Genomic DNA, 17,560 nt, shown 5'->3' on the forward strand with positions numbered 1-17,560 from the left:
AGTATACTCTTTCCACTTAGAAAATAAAGTTTGAGCCCTGGCCGGATAGCTCGGTTTGTTAGACCATCGTCCCAATACTCAAAGGGTGAGGGTTCAATCCCTGGTCTGTCCCTGGTCAGGGCATGTGCAGAAAGAGATGGATGCTTCTGTCACTCTCAAATAATAAATAAGTGAAACAAAGTTTGCTGTAAAACAGTATGCCATGTTATGCCAGCAGCAGCCTCCTGTATCTCATGTTTACTATGTATCTCGATTGCACCATTTCCTCTTGTGCTAAATCTCGTTTGTCTTATGCAGGAACATGCTGTACAGACTGTGGCCTTGGAGCAGCAGGCTACACCGTACAGCCCTGGCGTGCAGCAGGCTGGACCATCTAGTGTGTGACTGCACCGTGATGTCTGCACAATAGACTCACCTAAAGACGCCCTTTCTCAGAACATATCCTCACTGTTAAGTGGCACATGACAGTAATTGCCTTTGAATAGGACTTCCCTTCAGCACCTAAGAGAGGATCTAGAAGAGAACAGGAACTTTCAAATTGACTGGAATCCTAATGACATTAGGAAACGTGTGTGCCATTCTTCCTGTTTAAGATAGGGAGCAGAAGAAGGAAAGAGGGAGGGAAAGGGTTAACATTCACTGGACATCTCTCTACCAGGCCCGTTACAAACTGCAGACAGGAGACTGAAGTAGGCTGTAATATTCCCCATTTCACAGACAGGTAGTTTCTTGAGTGGATATACTTCTTTTTTAGCTGCCAATATATTACCCTTCAGTACACATACAACAGTTATAATTTCTGAACATTAAGTCTGCCAGTGAGAACTCTATCTTCTTGAGTCATATGCCTCAGCACGTCCCACTTAAACATCCCAGGAAAGGGCTCTGAAAGACCTATAGCAGCTCCAGAAAGCAGAGCTCCCCCTACTGGCTGGGCTGAGGTAAAACAAGACAGTTTCATTTGCATCAATCGCTAACTCAACAGCAATAATTCCAAGAAAAAGACCAGTTTTGATTTTTACTTTCCTATCTACAGCTATAATATGACAAAACATAAAATTAATGGCCCTAATGTAAACTAATTTTAGAAATGACAACATATAATTTTTATTGAAATCAACAATATAAAATGTAATTTGGTAATCTGAAATTAAAGGTTGAAAATCTTAAGTACCTGGTTTTTCAATAACAATCAATTATAGAAAGAAAAAAATGAAATACTCTTAAGCATTTTTTTCATATCCCTAAAACATAACCTGTTTGTATAAATTACAACAGTATTTCAAATACACATACAACACATATTAATGAACTGTATTAGAAATCCTTAAAAAGCTTAAACATTGAAACACCGAAGTATACGTAATTTCTTATAAAAGTGAACAATACTGCAAACAACAACTCAGGACCCATCACGGTCACCCTCAGCGTACAGTACTGGATTTATTTTATTTTTTTTTATTTTTATTTTTTAAATATTTTATTTATTGATTTTTTAGAGAGAGAGGAGTGAGAGAGAGAGACAGAGTGAGAGAGAAGAGTGAGGAGCAGGAAGCATCAACTCCCATATGTGCCTTGACCAGGCAAGCCCAAGGTCTCGAACCGGCAACCTCAGTGTTCCAGGTCGATGCTTTATCCCACTGCGCCACCACAGGTCAGGCCAGTACTGGATTTATAATCACAAGCACAGTTAACACAAATGCCAAGGTCACTTCATGTAAGTACGATGATGATCCTCCAATGACATTAAATACCTGCTTTGAACTGTGGGTTTTGGCTTTGTAATAAATATGTAATAGATATCTGCAGCACCCTGTAACGCGCTGAGCACTTATCTTTCTCCATTCGAAAGTGCTTCCCCGCAGTCACAGTGTCTCAGAGGCGTCCCGGGGGGCGGGGGGCTGGGGTTCCGCAGCAGGTCCGTCAGCAAAGCGATCTTATCATCGATGTGCGCCTGCAGTTTCTGTACTCACTGGTCGATGTAGTCCGTAAGTTTCTTTTCCATCAGCTCCATATTTTTAGAAAGAATCTTTTCCGAGTAGGAGCAAACAGGTTGCTCTCCCATTCTACAAATAAATTTAAAAGTAATAATATAGTAATTATCTCTGGTATGGAAACAAAACAACCAAACTACCCAACAGGCAGCCGACATACAGCTTTCTGCTTCACATTTAAGCCCATCATCCATTTGAGTTAACTTCTGTACAAGGTACGAGGGTTAGTTAGATCAGGGCTCACTTTGCGCACTGGATACCCAACTGCTCCAGCACGTGAGCTACAGACTGTTCTTACCCCACGGCGCCCCCACGGCTCCGGTGCCACTGCCACTTTGTCAAAACCAGCTGAGCATGTTTGTGTGGGCCATTTCTGGGCCCTCAGATGTGTCCCACTGATCTGTGTATCTGTCTCCCTGGCAGTGCTCCAGAGTCTGGAATATTCTCGCCATGGAAGACTTGACATTGGGAAGAGGGATTCCTCCCATTTTATCATCTGTTCCAAGCTGTCTTAACTATTCTACCTCTTCTGCCTTTTCTTATAATTTAAAAAATAATGTTGACTATGTCTACAAAAAAATCGTGGGGTTTTAGTAAGCATTACGTCAATTAAGCCTCTGTATTAATGGGGAGAACTGACAACTTTATTAGAAACTAAATTTGTAATTAAAAAATTTCCAGAAGGAAATATCCAGGCCCACTGATTTCATTGGACAATTCTACCAAACATTTTAAGAACAGATAACACCAATTTTACATAATCTGTCCTAAAACATAGAACTCATTTTTTGAGGCCAGTATTACCCTGATATAAAGCTAGACAAATACAGTATAAAGAAAAATACCAATTATTTCTTCTGAATAAGATGCAAGAATACTCAACAAAATATTAACAAATCAAACTCAGCAATGCATAAAAAAGAATTACACCCTTTGACCAAGTAAGATTTATCCTAGGTATGCAATGCTGGTTCAATTTTGAAAATTGATTTATCGTATTTTTCGCTCCATAAGATGCACCTGACCATAAGACACACCTGGGGTTTTAAGAAGGAAAACAAGAAAAAAATATTCTGAACCAAATGGCTTGTTAAAATATTTAATAAAATACCATATTTTTCACTCCATAAGATGCACAGGAGTTTTCCCTTCCACATTTGGAGGGAAAAAAGTGCGTCTTATGAAGCAAAAAATACAGTATTCTCCATATCAATAGACTATAGAAGAAAATTCATATGATCATATAAATTGACACAGATAAAATATCCAAAAAAATGCAGCACCCTGGCCCTGGCCGGTTGGCTCAGCGGTAGAGCGTCGGCCTGGCGTGCGGGGGACCCAGGTTCAATTCCCGGCCAGGGCACATAGGAGAAGCACCCATTTGCTTCTCCACCCCCCACCCCCTCCTTCCTCTCTGTCTCTCTATTCCCCTCCCGCAGCCAAGGCTCCATTGGAGCAAGGATGGCCCGGGCGCTGGGGATGGCTCCTTGGCCTCTGCCCCAGGCGCTAGAATGGCTCTGGTCGCAGCAGAGCGGTGCCCCAGAGGGGCAGAGCATCGCCCCCTGGTGGGCAGAGCGTTGCCCCTGGTGGGCGTGCCGGGTGGATCCCGGTCGGGCGCATGCGGGAATCTGTCTGACTGTCTCTCCCCATTTCCAGCTTCAGAAAAATACAAAAAAAAAATAAAAAAAAAAAATTCAGCACCCATGTATGACAAAAGAAACTCTCGGGTAACTAAAAATTAAAGTGTCCTGCGTCACGGTCCTAAGCAGTCTGACTTCTTTCCACCTTTCACAATCTGAACATTTGCTGTGTGATGTGCAAAGATTTTTGTTTGTAAAAGGGAAGATCTGAGAGGAATGGGGCCATTCCATCTTAGTTGACCCAGAAGCCATTTTTAAATGTTTAGTTTTTCTTATTTTACTTTTTTGCTTTTTTGTTTTTTGGAGTTTTATTTTTGCCACATCACATCCTGAGTAGTTAACACTGAAGCAGACTACCAACAATTAAAGATTAAGGTTATCTTTCTATACCTCTACTGAATAGGAACCACATTTTTTTTCAATAACCCCTCAAATTTCAATGCTGTTGAAGACATTAAGAACATTTCAACCAATTCAACTACCTCCTTTTACATGTGAAAAAAAACAAGCCAAAAGATGTAAACAGCCTGACCTGTGGTGGCACAGTGGATAAGGTGTCCACCTAGAACGCTGAGGTCACCGGTTCAAAGCCGTGGGCTTGCCCGGTCAAGCCACATGAGAAGCAACCATGAAGTTGATGCTTCCCGGTCCTCCATGCCCCCCACCCCACCTTTCTTTCTCTCTCCTCTCCCTGAAATCAATAAAAATCTTATTATTATTATTATTTTTTACAGAGATAGAGTCAGAGAGAGGGATAGACAGGGGCAGACAGGAACGGAGAGAGATGAGAAGCATCAATCATCAGTTTTTCGTTGCGACACCTTAGTTGTTCATTGATTGCTTTCTCATATGTGCCTTGACCCCAGGCCTTTAGCAGACCAAGTAACTCCTTGTTCGAGTCAGTGACCTTGGGTCCAAGCTGGTGAGCTTTTGCTCAAACCAGATGAGCCCGTGCTCAAGCTGGCAACCTTGGGGTCTCGAACCTGGGTCCTCGGCATCCCAGTCCGACGCTCTATCCACTGCGCCACCGCCTGGTCAGGCTCAATAAAAATCTTAAAAAAAAAAAATCATTTGGCCTGGCCAGGTAGCTTAGTTACTTAGAACATCATCCAATATGCCAAGGTTGTGGGTTCAGTCAGGGCACATACAAGGGTCAACCAATGAATGCATAAATAAGTGAAACAACAAATCAATGTTTCTGTCTCTCTCTCTCTTTCTCCCTTCCTCTCTCTCTCAAATCAATAGATAAAAATAAAAATATAAAGGTAAAAAAATCCTTAAAAAAAAGATTTAAATAATAAGGCAAAATAGTTAAGCCAGGACAATGACTGGAGTGCTGAATGCCAGTCTAGTGCAATATTTTGATACATGACTATGTAAAGGATAGGGAATATACTAAATACTTAGCCAGCCTTCAATCAAACCAGGACTGCCAAAAAATTAATATCATAAGATCAGGGAACAAGAGCCTGTACACTATAAATAATCATAAGCATAAAAATGTTTTGATGACTGCAAAATTAGCTTAAGTTAAACATGACATACAAAAAACAATGTTATGATTCATTTGATACAATGAGGCAAAAAATGTATTTATTATGTTTCCCACATCTCCTCTCCAGTTATACAGATAACTTTCTACTCCACCAATAACACGCTGGTTCCCTTCATATAATGCCTGAGACGTGCTCAACACCTCCAGTTTTAGGAACTTCTTTCAAATCAATCCATTCTACTCTGTAGAATACTTATTTCCTATCTGTATTAGTGATAAAATGTAAAAGCTCCTAAAATTATGTCTCAAAACATTTTTAGCTAGTAGTTACTGAGGCAAGTATGCTTCTCCCCAGCTGATTCTCCCACCCAGGAACTCTAAACCACCTGGTCTTAAATACTCACACAGCACCGACGACGCCTTCACTGGGCTTGGGGAGGGGTCCCGGCCACTCGGGGCTCGGTCCCACATGGAGACGGTTAATGTGACCGCACAGATTCTGCAGGAGAGGCAGCAGCTCCGAGTCCGGTCTACCTGAGCTGTCGCCAGCTCTCTTTGGGAAGGAGGAAGGCGCTGCCTTCTTCAGATCACTCTCAGGAAGGGAATGGTTTTGCGGCACAATTTTATACTCTTCGGGCTTCGTCACATTTCCTCCACCGGGTGGCTGTGCACTTTCATCGACGTAAGCTTTCAAGTCTTGAGTCAGGGCCCCAGAAGTCAGTCCTGTTCTAAAAGGAAAAGGTGTGGAGGATGACCTGGGGAAGGCTCCCGACGCAGACGAGGACCACAGGTCAATCACTCGCTGGTATGCAGCATTTCCCAGAAGCGACTGCAGCTGCTCGCCGAGGGGCCTGCAGTGCTAAGGATGGTAGATAAGCAAACATTACTAGTAGTAGTAATAATGACAGCTAACTTTTGGAGTAAATTAGAATCAGGCAATGTACAGTCTGTCATTTGATCTTCAAAACATACACAGGACGTAAGCTACAATTGCTGTCCAGTATTAAGTTAAAGGCAACTTGGCCAAGGACACACAATTAGTGAGTGGCAGAACCAGGACATGAACCAGGCCACCAAACTCCAGAGTCAGGGTCTTAATCACTTGACTGTAGTTTTTCTCAAAGGAAGTATTAAAGCTTAGTCTTTTTTAAAATTATTTTTATTTATTCATTTTTTAGAGAAGAGAGAGAAAGAGAAGGACATGGGGAGGAGCAGGAAGCATCAACTCCCATATGTGCCTTGACCAGGCAAGCCCAGGGTTTTGAACTGGCGACCTCAGCGTTCCAGGTGATGCTTGATCCACTGCGCCACCACAGGTCAGGCTCAAAGGAAGTATTAAAGTAAATACTAGCTTACTTAGTAAAATTGCACTGAAATATTTTAATATTTCCACTACAAAGGTGTTGTGATTTATGGCCATAAAATGTAGCAGTCTCAATTGAGCCACAATAATTGGTCATTTTCATAGAAGTAATATATATCTGTCTACTTTCACATTTGGCAAGCCAACCTAGGGATAGCTTTAACAACTATTTCTTCATGGAAGATATACTAGATATACACTCAAAGCTTGATGTTCAATGAATAAATCTGCGATATTTTCAATGACTAAACAGGCTCAGTGACTAAAACGAGCTACCTTTGGGCGCTGTCTGCTTTAACAACTTGTAGGTTATGTTTTATGTCCCCTCACCCTCTCATTCAGTAACATTAAATGACAGCTGTTTACTGGGCACTTTGATGCAGATTCCTATTCAGTTATTCCAAATTGGTAAAGCAAAAACTAGCCTGCAAATTTGAACTTTAAATACAAGTCAAATTAACAAAACTTGCAAAAAACAGCAACAGAGACAAAAACACAAGTAATCCTCGGTCTGTGGAGAGCAGGGAGAGGTCTAGGCTCTCCAACACCGCCCCCCGAGCCCGACCTTCCCCTGCGGGACAGGCCCTGCCAGCTAAGAGACGAAGGTTCTACGATCCGTGTGGTTACACCACTTCCAAAGAGGGAGTAGTTTGGCTCATGAAACATCTCTCCTTTATACTCAATATTAAGAGTTACATGGCTCGGCCCTGGCTGGATGGTTCAGTGGATAGAGCGTTGGCCTGGTGTGTGGACATCCCGAGTTCGATCCCTGCTCAGGGCACAATAAGAAGCGACCATTTGCTTTTCTTCCCCTCCCTCTCCTCCTCCTTTTTCTCTTCCCCTCACTCTCCTCCTCCTTCTTCTCTTCCCCTCCCTCTCCTCCTCCTTTTTTCCCCTCCCTCTCCTCCTTCTTTTTCTCTTCCCCTCCCTCTCCTCTGCCCCTTTGCAGCCGGTGGCTCGACTGGTCCAAGCATCAGCCTTAGGTGCAGAGGATAGCTTGGCTGATTCGAGCATCTGCCCCAGATGGGGGCAACCGGTGGATCCTGGCCAGGGCACATGCGAGAGTCTGTCTCTCGAACTCCCCTCCCCTCACTTGAAAAAAAAAAAGTTACATGGTCTACATGACATTTTCCAGGGAGACATCCCACAGATTGCTGGTTTGTTAACAATGAGCAATCCTAGAGAACCAGGAATGTCCTGTAAGCATCATTCCACAGACAGAGCCTGCCCACAAGGAAGAAATCTTTTATTAGCATGTTTAAGAAGATTTAACAGGATCACCTTCTTTCTTTCCTGTGTTTCTGACGCTCACAGCACCCTCCCAGGCACTGCTTTAGTCACAGCTAAACCTCAGTGTCCCCAAGTAGCCTCCTCTCTCGGGCTTCACGTACACGGCTGGGGGAAGGGATCAGCAGCAACCTGCAAAAAAATGAAACTAGACCACCAACTTACACCATTCACAAAAATAAACTCAAAATGGATAAAAGACTTAAATGTAAGGCGTGAAACCATAGCATCTTAGAAGAAAACATAGGCAGTAAGCTCTCCGACATCTCTCGCAGCGATATATTGAATACTTGCTGATTTATCTCCACGGGCAAGGGAAATAAAAGACAGGATAAACAATTGGGACTATATCAAACTAAAAAGCTTTTTCACAGCCAAAGACAATAAGAACAGAATAAAAAGACAAACTACACAATGGGAGAACATATTTGACAGTACGTCTGATAAGGGGTTAATAACCAAAATTTATAAAGAACTTGTAAATCTCAACACCAGAAAGACAATCCAATCAAAAATGGGCAAAAGAGCCTGACCAAGCTGTGGCGCAGTGGATAGAGCGTCGGACTGGGATGCAGAGGACCCAGGTTCGAGACCCCGAGGTTGCCAGCTTGAGCGCGGGCTCATCTGGTTTGAGCAAAAATTCCACCAGCTTGAGCCCAAGGTCGCTGGCTCTAGCAAGGGGTTACTCGATCTGCTGAAGGCCCACAGTCAAGGCACATATGAGAAAGCAATCAATGAACAACTAAGGTGTTGCAACACGCAATGAAAAACTAATGATTGATACTTCTCATCTCTCTCCATTTCTGTCTGTCTGTCCCTGTCTATCCCTCTCTCTGACTCACTCTGTCTCTGTAAGAATAAAATAAATAAATAAATAAATAAATTTAAAAAAAGAAATGAATAGACACTTCTCCAAAGAGGATATACAGATGGCCAATAGGCATATGAAAAAATGCTCAACATCACTAATCACTAGAGAAATGCAAATTAAAACCACAATGAGATATCACCTCATACCAGTCAGAATGGCGCTCATCAACAAAACAACACAGAATAAGTGCTGGCGAGGATGTGGAGAAAAGGGAACCCTCCTACACTGCTGGTGGGAATGCAGACTGGTACAGCATCTGTGGAAAACAGTACGGAGATTCCTCAAAAAATTGAAAATCGAACTGCCTTTTGACCCAGCTATACCACTTTTAGGAATATACTCCAAGAACACCATAGAACGGTTTCAGAAGGAGAAATGCACCCCCATGTTTATAGCAGCATTGTTCACAACAGCGAAGATCTGGAAATAGCCCAGTGTCTGTCAGAGGATGAGTGGATTAAAAAGCTTTGGTACATATATACTATGGAACACTACTCAGCCATAAGAAATGATGACATCGGATCATTTACAATAACATGGATGGACCTTGATAACATTATATGGAGTGAAATAAGTAAATCAAGAAAAAACTAAGAACTATATGAACCCATGCATAGATGGGACATAAAAATGAGACTCAGAGACACGGACAAGAATGTGATGGTAACAGGAAGTGGGGTGGAGGGGTGGGGAGGGGGCCAGGAAGGAGAGGGAGGGAGTTGGGGGAGGGTAGGGGCACAAAGAAAACCGGATAGAAGGTGACCAAGGACGAGGACGATTTGACTTTGAGTGAGGGGTATGCAGCATAATCAAAGGTCAAAATAATCTGGAGATGTTTTCTCAGAACATATGTACCCTGATTTATCAATGTGACTGCATTAAAAATAAAAAAAAAATAAAAAAAAAAAAGCCCCGCACGCTTGCTCTCCTTTCCCTCCACGACGCCGACATGGAGCGCGCCGTCCAGGCCTCGCGGCCCCACTAATGCAGCCCACACAGCCAGCCTCAGGCTCCGCTGCCGCACGCTCACCCGCAGCCCCTCCTGCGCGCTCACAGGCCCGATCACGGACGCGGTCTCTCTGCACAGACTCCTCCTTCCTGCCGCCTCGCCGCCCACGGATGGCGTGCACAGGGTTTCTCTAAAACGCGGGTGGGAAACCCCGGCCGACTCTACAGACAGCGCGCAAAGCCTTCGGTGCCGCGGCCCCGTCCGCTTGACCCTCCGTCACCTCGCTCCAGAGAGATGGGCTTCTGTTCATCTCCCAGCTATCTCCTGTATTTTCCGGCAGCGCGGATTTACTCTGTGCTATTTCCTATCTGTGAAATGACATTCCTCCAAATTTACTACCTAACCCACGCCTACTCCTTTAAAGGCCTAGAGGAATGAGAGGACAGACTCCTAAGGACAGGATACACAGACCTGACCTTTGGCTCTTCTGAAGTGCTGACAGCGCCTTGTTTACTGAGAAGGTGCTTAGTAAATACTTGCTAAATGAGTGACTAAATTCTTTAAAAACTGTGATGATGTGTAACAAGAATATTTTGTAGGAGGTTAGGTCTCCAAAATGCGATTTTTAAAAAAGTAAATAGGCGACAGGCAAATCAATAACGAAAGGTCAAAGAAAAAATTTAAGTCACTACATGGTACAAAGAGCCACAATTCTGAAATTTTTTGGTATCTGGAAAAAATCCACTTTGACTTACCTGCTGCTGAACTCGAACCATACTCATCAGTTGCTGAGCTCCAGGTGACAACTTGGACCCCATGGACTCCATGATGGTTTGGACCCTCTCCAGGTCTACCCTTGATCCTGCCGCAGGAGAACTTGAAGAATGTGCTGACACTGGTCTCACCTGTACCACAACTTTACTGATGAGCATACACTGCTTTTCACCAAAGGAGAGCAACTACTGTCAAACAAAAGTTCAGGAAAAAATAATATTACACAATGACCACTATTCAAGGTCCCTTTTTTGTATAAATTAGCAATAGTGAAGTATTCAGGAAGGTAAATATAAACTTTAAATACACTTTCTTTTCAAATTTTCCTTAAAATTGTAAAGGTCAGCACTTACAATTTACTATCAGACTCAGAGAACTATTTATGTAAAATAAATTTCTATCAGACTCAGAGAACTATTTATGTAAAATAATTTTCTATTTATTTATAACTGCAAGGTGGGGAGATAGTGAGACACTTCCACGTGCACCCCGAATGGGACTCACCCGGCAACCCGTCTTGGGCCAATGCTTGAATCAACCAAACTATTTTTAGTACCCGAGGCTGATGCTCTGTCCAACTGAGCTATCCTCAGTGCCCAGGGCTGACCCAACAATGAATGGAGCCACTGGATGCAAGAAGGGAAGAGGGAAAAAAGGGGAGAGGAGGAGAAGAGAAACTGAGGGTCGATTCTCCTTTGTGCCCTGACCAGGACTCGAACCTGGGCCAGTGATATGCCAGACTGATGCTTTATCCACTGAGCCAGCTGGCCAGGGCCAAGTCAGTCTTTTAGAATGTAGTATAAGCGAAAGTAAAGATGGTCTAACGTTATTTGCTGATGCATACATAAAAAGGATGAGGTGAAGGGTGATTTTCTAATTAACCAAAAGATTACTCAATTAGAAGCAGTCGAGCTTGGAACTTAGCTCTTTTGGCTTCAACAGCGGTGTCCTGACCAAGGCTTTATGCGGCTTCATTTCATCCATGTTTCTGAACCAAGAGACAGCCCACGTGTGATGTGGACAACAGAGTAGCAGAGTGAAAAGGGAAGAGGCCTTAGGATGAAACCTGAGTCAGGAATAAAACGAGGAGAGGTCATAATGATTTCACTATTATCCAAGGTCACTTGGCTAGAATTAATATTCTTGGCTTATCATCTCCAGCTCAGAACCCTTACTCTAGATCTCAGCCACCTCACAAAAGTTCACCTCTATGATATTTTTCATGCTCAAGATACCAGTCCAAATTCTTTTAACTTCTAGATGCTCTTCTCTATAACTTCTCTTATTCCCCTCCATTTTTTTTGATATAACAGAGCCCAAACTACTGTGCTTATCTAGACAGTATAGTTTTATAGAAAGATACCAGGAACAAAGTTGGACTACCTTTATTACCAAACCAACAGAAAATAAGAACAAATTATAGTGATGATTTACCTTGATTTTACAAGCAAGAGCGAAGGACTCCAGTTTTAAATAATTTTTGTAGAAAATAATTTCATGTTCACTAAAAATAAAATAGAATTTAAATTAGTTTTCTTACCATTTTTAATAGTTACATTTAAAAATGAACCGTTCCTAGGCCATGACTTAAACCCTGAGGTTTAATTTGTCTAGCAGGGGACGAAGAGCTAAATGGCGACCCTACTCAAGTGACTTGGTAACAATCACTGTGTCCATTCTCTCAACATTTGTGAGAGAATTAAATAATGATATCTATACAAAGCCATGTAGTACAGAGCATACAGTGAAGCTAAATAAATGTGGCTTTTATTTTCAATATGCACAATATATAAAATAGTCCACATATTACATTATACCAGGGGTCGGGAACCTTTTTGGCTGAGAGAGCCATGAACGCCACATATTTTAAAATGTAGTTCCATGAGAGCCATACAACGACCCATGTACGTTATACATTATCCAATAAAAATTTAATGTTGTCCCGGAGGACAACTGTGATTGGCTCCAGCCACCTGCAACCATGAACATGAGCGGTAGGAAATGAATGGATTATAATACATAAGAATGTTTTATATTTTTAACGTTATTATTATTTTTTATTAAAGATTTGTCTGCGAGCCCTGGCCGGTTGGCTCAGTGGTAGAGCGTCGGCCTGGCGTGCAGGGGACCCGGGTTCGATTCCCGGCCAGGGCACATAGGAGAAGCGCCCATTTGCTTCTCCACCCCCCCCCTTCCTCTCTGTCTCTCTCTTCCCCTCCCACAGCCAAGGCTCCATTGGAGCAAAGATGGCCCGGGCGCTGGGGATGGCTCCTTGGCCGCTGCCCCAGGCGCTAGAGTGGCTCTGGTCGTGGCAGAGCGATGCCCCCTGGTGGGCAGAGCCTCGCCTCTGGTGGGCGTGCCGGGTGGATCCCGGTTGGGCACATGCGGGAATCTGTCTGACTGTCTCTCCCCATTTCCAGCTTCAGTAAAATACAAAAAAAAAAAAAAAAGATTTGTCTGCGAGGAAGATGCAGCCATCAAAAGAGCCACATCTGGCTCGCGAGCCATAGGTTCCCAACCCCTGCATAATACTAAAGAGAGATAAGGGTAGAATCTTTGTGTAAGAGTCTAAAGAAAAAAAATCAAACTCAAACAGGATGAAATATGGATTAAATAGGTTCATGTGGCACCCTCTTGGGCCCATGAACCATTTTCAATGGCTTTCCCTCCCCACCAAAAAAAGTGTTCAAAGTTTCAGACTGACTGCCAAATTAACTTTTGGAAAACAGACCACTGTGAGCTCATGGAGAAAGCCAGGAAGCTGCACTAACAGCCACACTAAGACACTAAGAGCCTAACTGGTACAACCCTCTAGTTGCCTCCTCCCTATCAGCTCCGAAAGTCCCTACTTATAACAATGAGAAAGCTGACCAGATTGCCTTGAAGATCCCCTAAAGGTCTGAACTTCTATGCCTGCTGGAATGTTTTTATCTTCTCTCCCCTAATGCATGACGCCAATGTCAGGGAATCAATAAATAATGCAGAAACTGATGAAAATAAAAACACTATGTCAGAAGAACACTTGCACACGCATAAACCACACACCTGTTCTCCAGAAATTACAAACATTCTGGCCCCTACTGGTTCCACAGTACTCCTCTCCCACATACACTTCCATATTTCTTGCTGAGCTTAAAATGCCAACGGAAACGATTTCTTCACCTCCGTTCGGGTCGCATCTCAGGTAGAGGAAGCAGGGGCTTTCATCCTGGCAGTTCAGCCTCCTTTTCAAAACCACCAGATCCCGGCTGAGAAGGAAATTGACACCGTTACACAGTACAGTTCTCTGAACACTGGGACTATCCCACTTGTCCATAGGGGTTGATTTTTTGTCCGATTCGTGTACATTTTCCTTTGAAGTCCCAGAGCTTCGCAGTGCATCCAACCGATGCTCACTACACAATGCATTAAAAACAGTGTTTCAGATGTAGGGCTTCCGCTCTATTTCCCTCTTGACCTCTACACTCTTAACAGTAATGGTCTGTGCAGTTAAATAAACACATGAACTAGACAGCTCGTGTGAACAAAAGAGCAGGTCAGAGGTAGGAGGCAGAATGGAATAAAGGACAAAAGAGTATCGTTTTCAAAATTAAGAGGACGGAGACTGTGACTGTTAGAATATGTTTCACGCCCCTTGGTCGGCAGGAGGTTTGGGGACAGAGGCGGGTTCTGGTTTCGACCTGCCGACAGGAGGCGGGTGCAGTGGAACGCCGAGTCCCCGGTCACCGCCCCCGCTCCCACGCCCTCCCGCACGCACCGGTCGCCAGCTCGGCCCCCGGTCCCGGTCTCGGGCCCAGACCCCGTCCCCTCACAGCTCCCCCAGGAGCGTGGCTGTCACCGAGCAGCAACCCCGTCCCCGCCGGCCCAGCGCACCCCGGGGCAGGCGGCGCCAGCAGCTCTTCCCAGTCCAAGTCCCGGGCGCCGAGACCAGCTCCGGTGACACCGAGGCTCTGGTCTAGGGCCCCACATGCGGCACCTCAGGAAGAGGCCAGAATGGGGCGCGGGTCAACCGCCCATCCCCAGTCTCCGCTTCCATTCGGCCACCTCCAGGCTAGGCCAGGTCATCCCCGGAACCTCTCTTCCGGAGCTTGAGTTTCCGCCCGGGCCAAGGGGAGAGGATCACGCAGAGCAACTTCTGGCTTGTCCATCACCAAAACCAGTCCCCGCGGTTTCTTGACCTACAGGGAGAGAACCAACTATCATAGAAGCGCATGCGCGCGCTGGTGGGCTTCAGCAACCGGGTTCAAAACCAACCTGGGAGGCGGAGCTTGCGCACTGATAAGCACCTCTTCGTAGCGCTGGATCTGTGCACAGGCGCAGTGCGGGGCACGTGGGAACCGGTTGTATATTTGGACATTGTCCCTGGAAAAAAAGCAGGTGATGGACGAGGTTGCTCTGTGGATATATATATATTATATATGTATATACCATGGTGCTAGATCGGTGGCTGGCAAACTTTTTCTGTCAAGGTCCAGATAGTATTTTTATAGCATTTGAACTGTTGACTGCGTTGTGTGCTCATTACCCAAAGTCAAATGCTACAGAAATGATTGCCTGAAACCTATGTACTCTTATTGATTAATGTCACCCATTAAATTTAATTTTTAAATTAAAAAATGTCCAGATAATAAATATTGAAAACAGAAAATAGAGAAAAATTAAACCCAAAGCTGGTTCATTGAAAAGGTCAATGAAATCGATACACCACAAGCAAGGATGACAAAGGATATGAAAGAAATTACCGTATGCAAATATGGAATATGGTATATGCAAATAAAAGACTGAGATATCACTAATGATTTCACAGAAAACAAAAAGAATGAATAAAAGGTGAATCACCTCTGTGTTTTGACATCTTAGATGAAATATAAACCAATTCCTTAAAGGTATTGCCTTCCAAAACTTCAGAAGAAATCAGTAACTCGAATAATCCCGTAACTAGTAAATGAAAGTTACAGTTAAAAACTATTCAGTGGTAGTCCCAAGTGGTTTCACTGACAAATACTACCAAATAATTATGAAAACAAATTTTACATCAGTTCTTATAGAAAACAGAAGAAGAGAAATTATTCCTAACATAGTTTTAAGCCAGAACTACACTAATACTAAAATCAAAGGAATTATAAGAAAAGAGAACTGGAGACTAATATCTCTCATTAACAGATGCAAAAATGGTCAACAAGTAATAGAAAATCAAACACAGCAATATATAAAGAGAATAATATACTATGGATGTTTCAATCCAGAAATGCAAAGCTTATTATACATTCAAAAATTTATAAAGTATTTCACTACACTGACAAAAGAAAGAAAACCATTTTGTCATTTTAATGAGGGAAAGTATTTAACACAATTTAAAAATGTTTTGTATTAAATTTATTGAGGTGAGGTGACATTGGTTAATGAAATTACATAAGTTTAAAGTATACAATTCTATAATATCATATATATCATCTATAACTGTATTGTGTGTTCACCATCCAAAGTTGACAAAAGTTAACATCCATTTAAGATCAAATGTCCTTGAAAACTTGAAATAGAGGAGAACTTATTAAGCAAAATAAAGTATATCTATAAAAAGGTATTGTGGCCTGACCAGGTGGTGGCACAGTGGATAGAGCATCGGACCAGGACGCAGAGAACTCAGTCAGGTTCAAAACCCCGTGGTCTCCAGCTTGAGCACAGGCTCACCAGCTTGAGCATGGGTCGCTGGCTTGAGCATGAGATCATAGATATGACCCCATGGTCACTGGCTTAAGCCCAAGGTTGCTGGCTTGATCAAGCGGCCACTCGGTCTGCTGAAGCCCTCTGGTCAAGGCACATATGAGAAAGCAGTCAATGAACAACTAAGGTGCCGCAATGAAGAATTGATGCTTCTTATCTCTCTCCCTTTCTGTCTATCTGTCCCTATCTGTCCCTCTCTCTGTCCCTCTGTCACATAAAAAAAATGTATTGTGAGAGAACAAATGCTTTTCCTTCTAATATTGGGAAGAAGACAAGTTTGTCCCTGTGTCTGGGTTGACACCATTTCTCACTCACTGAATTCTTCATAAGAAAAATACAAGGTTGGGGGTTTGAGGACCTGGTCTAGCAGCTTCCAATGCCCTACTTCATTGAATCCTCCAAGCATCCGTCCCAAATAGACCCCAATATGGCCATTCTTCACCTAGGGGAGCTACTCAGGGTTGCAGGGACAGTGAAAAGTGGGGCTTGGGCCTGACCTGTGGTGGCGCAGTGGGATAAAGCGTTGACCTGGAACACTGAGGTCGCCGGTTCAAAACCTTGGGCTTGCCTGGTCAAGGCACATATGGGAGTTGATGCTTCCTGCTCCTCTCCCTTCTCTCTCTCTCACTCCTCTCTCTCTAAAAAAAAAAAAAAAAATCAATAAAGAATTAAAAAAAAAAGTGGGGCTTGGTTTCAGGCCCTTCTCTGACTCAGTGCAGTCCCTCCTCTTGTACTAGTCTGCTCTGGCTTCCATAACAAAGGACCACAGACTGGGAGGCTTAAACAACAAACATATCCAGTATTTCCTCACAGTTCTGGAGACTGCAAATCCAAGATCAGGGTGTCAACATTTGACTTCTTCTCACCTTTGCAGTCTTCTCCCTGTGCTTTGTGTGTTCTTCCTTCTGTGTCCTCATCTCTTATTATGAGGGCACCAGTCATGTTGAATGAGGGCCCACCCTAATGGCCTCATTTTAACTTAATTACCTCTTTACTGGCCCTATTTCTAAATACAGTTACATTCTGAGGTCCCCAGATTAGGGCTTCAACATATAAACTTATTTTTTTGGGAGGGGCACAATTCAGCCCATAACAAACCTTCTTATTGGTAATTGACTCCCTTTGTCATTTGAAATACAAAGCACTGGTCAGATAAAGTAACTCTTCTTCCATGGCTACCCTGAGACTCTCTTATGATTCTCTTGCCCAGGTATTGGTCTAGTGAGGTAAATAATTTAAAGGAACCATTTGCATCAAACTGCAGGTAAAGGAAACTTTAGCAGCTTCCCAGTTCCTTCTTTCTTTCCTACATTACCACTTCCACATTCTTAAAGATGGCAGCATGCCCTGCATTGGACATGGCAGCCCAGAATTTTGGTTTTCTGCTCATTCTGACAGGTTCTCTCCAAATGCCCTCAGAGGACACGTTTCCAAGGTAGTTTAGAGGGAAAAAACCACAAGGG

At 43.4% G+C, this 17,560-nt stretch overlaps 1 pseudogene; it reads right to left on the reverse strand.

Moving 5' to 3' along the window:
* Nucleotides 1-739: 739 nt before the first annotated feature.
* On the reverse strand, nucleotides 740-14,507 carry LOC136384964 (ATPase PAAT-like; annotated as a pseudogene).
* Nucleotides 14,508-17,560: the final 3,053 nt, after the last annotated feature.

This window comes from Saccopteryx leptura, chromosome 13 (genome assembly GCF_036850995.1).
Source record: "Saccopteryx leptura isolate mSacLep1 chromosome 13, mSacLep1_pri_phased_curated, whole genome shotgun sequence".
Taxonomy (NCBI): domain Eukaryota; kingdom Metazoa; phylum Chordata; class Mammalia; order Chiroptera; family Emballonuridae; genus Saccopteryx; species Saccopteryx leptura.